The sequence below is a fragment of the Monodon monoceros genome, unplaced genomic scaffold, assembly GCF_005190385.1.
Source record: "Monodon monoceros isolate NGI ecotype Baffin Bay Population unplaced genomic scaffold, NGI_Narwhal_1 Super_Scaffold_5, whole genome shotgun sequence".
Classification (NCBI taxonomy): Eukaryota; Metazoa; Chordata; class Mammalia; order Artiodactyla; family Monodontidae; genus Monodon; species Monodon monoceros.
Genome location: NW_021703782.1, coordinates 24,377,426 through 24,381,336, shown reverse-complemented (window position 1 = coordinate 24,381,336; position 3,911 = coordinate 24,377,426). Strand labels below are relative to the sequence as shown.

The following is a 3,911-nucleotide window of genomic DNA, read 5'->3' as shown; positions in this document are numbered from 1 at the left end:
GACTGCATAGCTTAGCATTCAGGTAAAGGTTAATCAGATTGTTCTCAGAGCTAATGCGGTTTCCACCTTCTGCTGATGGGTCTGTGTGTGGGCAGAGGAGCACCTTCTAAGCTCAAGTGACTTTCAAGTGTACCTTGGCTTTCACATTCCACTGAAATCTCTTGCATCTTCACTCCATAAAAAGGCATACTGTGATGGCTGGAGATGTGCAAATGTCTTCAGTCTGCTGTAGTCTTTCTCATACATGTGCACACACTCTGGGATATGTTGAGTTATCAAGTCCCCATTGCTGTCTCACCTCCTGGAGCTCCCTAGTAAATTCTCAGCTTTCCTTCTGGTCCATTGCTTGCTCAAAACAGTCCTGAACTGTTAGCAGAGCTTCAGGTCTTCCCTGATCACTTGCTAATGAAATCTACTTTAACTGAAATAACTCCAGATCAAGTGAGATCTCTTTGGCAGTGGAATCAAAGGTGATAGTTTTCTTGCCCTGCCTCCACATTTAAAAAAATAAATTTATTTATTTTTGGCTGCATTGGGTCTTCGTTGTTGTGCGTGGGCTTTCTCTAGTTGTGGCAAATGGGGGCTACTCTTTGTTGCGGTGTGCGGTCTTCTCATTGCAGTGGCTTCTCTTGTTGTGGAGCATGGGCTCTAGGTGCGTGGGCTTCAGTAGTTGTGGCCCATGGGCTTAGTTGCTCCGCGGCATGTGGGATCTTCCCGGACCAGGGCTCAAACCAGTGTCCCCTGCACTGGCAGGCAGATTCTTAACCACTGCACCACCAGAGAAGCCCCTGCCTCCACATTTATTGAACTATGATGATGGGAAGTGACAGCAGCTTCCCCAAGAAAGAACATCACATGCTCTTGATGTTTGTAACTGAATTTCAGTAGTTTTCATGAATAAAATTTTCTCAGTTTGATGTGTGCACTTGGTGAATTTCCAAGCACTGAAATAGTTGTTTGACAGTTTTCTCCAGCTTTGATAAATGATTTTTGGGAAGAGGATGTGTGGACTTGCTAACAGGACCATGTCAAAAATCCAAATAGCAAGTGTGCAGGCCTATCCCAGCGGTCAGGGGGCAGGCAGGGCATGGGCATCATGTGGCTCATGTACCTGCTGAGCTGGCTGTTGCTCTTCATCCAGGTGGCCTTCATCATGCTGGCCATTATAGCCAGACTCTATTACCTGGCAGAATTGATAGACGAATACACAGTGGCCACTAGTAGGATCATAAAATACATGACCTGATTCTCCACAGCTGTATCGATTGGCCTCTACATTTTTGAGTGCTTCCCCACTTGCATGATTGGCATGGGTCTCTGCACCAACCTTGTCTACTTTGGTCTCCTCCAGACCTTCCCCTTAGTCATGCTGACCTCGCTTAACTTCATCCTGTTGTATGGGTTAGTGGTGGTGAATCATTACCTAGAGTTTCAATTTTTTGCAAAGGAGTATTATCTTTTCTCAGAGGTCCTGGCTTATTTCACTTTCTGCCTGTGGATAATCCCATTTGCATTCTTTGTGTCACTGTCGGCTGGGGAGAACGTCCTGCCCTCCACCATGCAGCCAGGAGACGATGTGGTCTCCAATTACTTCACCAAAGGCAAGTGGGGCAAATGCTTAGGAATCCTGGCTGTCTTCTCCTTCATCAAAGAAGCCATTCTACCCAGTCGGCAGAAGATATACTGACCCCCTGGGGAGGGGATGCTGGGGCAAGATCAGGAGAGTCAGGCCCCTGGGCCTCTGCACTAGGTGGGGGACAGTAGCTAGAAGGCACCTTCCCCCAGCCCTGGCCCTCCTTCCCTGACTCCCCCAGATGCCCCCATCCCCACCCTCCTCAGGAGGTTCAGCTTGGCTCAGATCTGATGCTGCCAGAGGCTGAGACTTCAGAGAGCATTAGGGAGGATGCTGTGCCTGCTTAGCTGGGAGGCCGTGGTCCACCTTTGGAGGGCAAAGGCTGAGCTCCTGTGGCCCTCCTGCCCCCTCCTGTGATGGGTCTGGCGTTCTGGCTCAGCCAGGGCAGGCAGGGCAGGGGCCATGAAGCTGGAGAGCAGATGGTGATAATTGCTGTGGCAGATGGCCGTAGGGAGGGGCCGTGGCTTAGCACTTGTAAGAGAAAGTTTTTGCTGTTGAACTGCGATTTCTGTCCAAGTGCTGATTGTCATTTGAATAAAGATGCTAGATGGCACTGTTTGCCATAATACCCTGAAAAAAAAAATCCAAAGAGTATTTTTGTTGCAAGAATTCTCTTGCAGTGCTAGACATTGTTTATCTTCACTCACCATCCATTTCTACATTTATTCTTCTACTCCTTGTGAAGGGTGGGAAGGTTAAAAACTACATTTCCCAGAGACTTTTGCCCTTAGGAGTCTGGATTGATTGACTTGGGTTCTGCCAATAAGATGTGATTGCATGAGATATGGAAGGCAGAAGGGAGGAGGGTGCCATTCTCTTGGCAGAGATGGCACTGATGTGTAGATTCTGGCAGATGTGAACTTTTGCAATGGCCCAATTCCATGTCCCACTCACTTTCACCCAGTTTCATGGGTGTGGCAGCTGTGACTTTGGCAATGGTTTCATGCAGCTTCTTGATCTCTGGATTACAGCTGCTATGGCAGGACTCTGAGGCCTAGTCATAGCCCCACTGACTTCAAATCTCAAAGTCCTTTCCATGATTTTGCAAACAACTAATTCCCTGTATTAAATCCCTATCTGTTTGAAACATCTAGAGTGATTTCTATCTCCTGAACTACAACTTCATCTATACAATTATATTTTGGAGACTTTGGGATGATTAAACTCTTCTTTTAGGCAATGGTTACTCTCCCTTGAGGGGCTATTATCCAGGCCTGACTGAGAAAATCACATATCACCCATAGTTCCTGGACTGGGATGTGGCAATCATATGAGACTTGGATTGTCTTCATTGGGCAGGGTTGATATGTATTTTATGTAGGTGTGGGCATTATTTAAAGTGTGTATATGGGAAAGGGGTGGTGAGAAGTGTTGTTTGTTGGTGAAATCTCAAACATTTCAGCCCAGATGCCCAGATCCCAGCTGCATGGAGCCTGGGAGGTGAGGATCGGCCCCTTGTTTGAGCTTCAATACTGGGAGGTTGGCCCATCTTCCATCAAAACTCACATGGTGGGGGAATTCTCCCAACACAGGAAAGGGTTCTGATCCTAGAGGCCCAGAAATAACACAGATTTTTCACAGTGGTAGTTGGATGAGAGCCTGGAAAGATGGGGAGGCCACATGGGGGAGCTATGTTTAACACAGCCTTGGAAATTCATCTGGAAATGCCATGTTGGCTGGGGATCCAGGAGGACCCAGAGGTGGAGTAAGACATGAAGAACAGTTTAGGTGGCAGTAGGGTGATGATGATGAGTGAGAGTGTAGATTCCCCTCCCCATCTCCCAGAGCTCAGGGGTTCAAACCCATGGCCATATCATTCTCTGTTCCTCAATTTCCTCATCTGAAAAATGGGGATAATAGCTAGGCCATTAGGCTTTTGTAAGGATTAAATAAGGTAAAGCAGGCACATGAGAGCAACCAATGGATCCATTTAAAACAAAAAGTAGGTCGAAGCAGGAGGTCAGAATTCATGTCCACTAGCAGGGACAGCCACCTAGAAGTCAAGTGGCACTCAGATGATAGCTATTCAGAGACAGGTAAATGACTTTTTTTTTTGTTCTTCTCATGTTTTATGAAGGTAATATCATTACAACATTAAAACACTTGAAATTTTTTATCTTAAAAATTTCAAAATAGACCCAAAAGTCAAGAGCATAATGTAGCACCCACCCAGCTTCAACTACCATCAACAACTTCTGAAATTTCATTATCCTCATCTCCCCTTTTCTCTGGAGTATTTGAAAAAATATGCTAACCATCATGTTCTCCACTTGTACAT

The 3,911-nt window shown here is 46.3% G+C and overlaps 1 pseudogene; it reads left to right on the top strand.

Moving 5' to 3' along the window:
• Positions 1–1,096: 1,096 nt before the first annotated feature.
• LOC114883642 lies at positions 1,097–1,687 on the top strand (annotated as a pseudogene).
• The last annotated feature ends 2,224 nt before the right edge of the window (positions 1,688–3,911 follow it).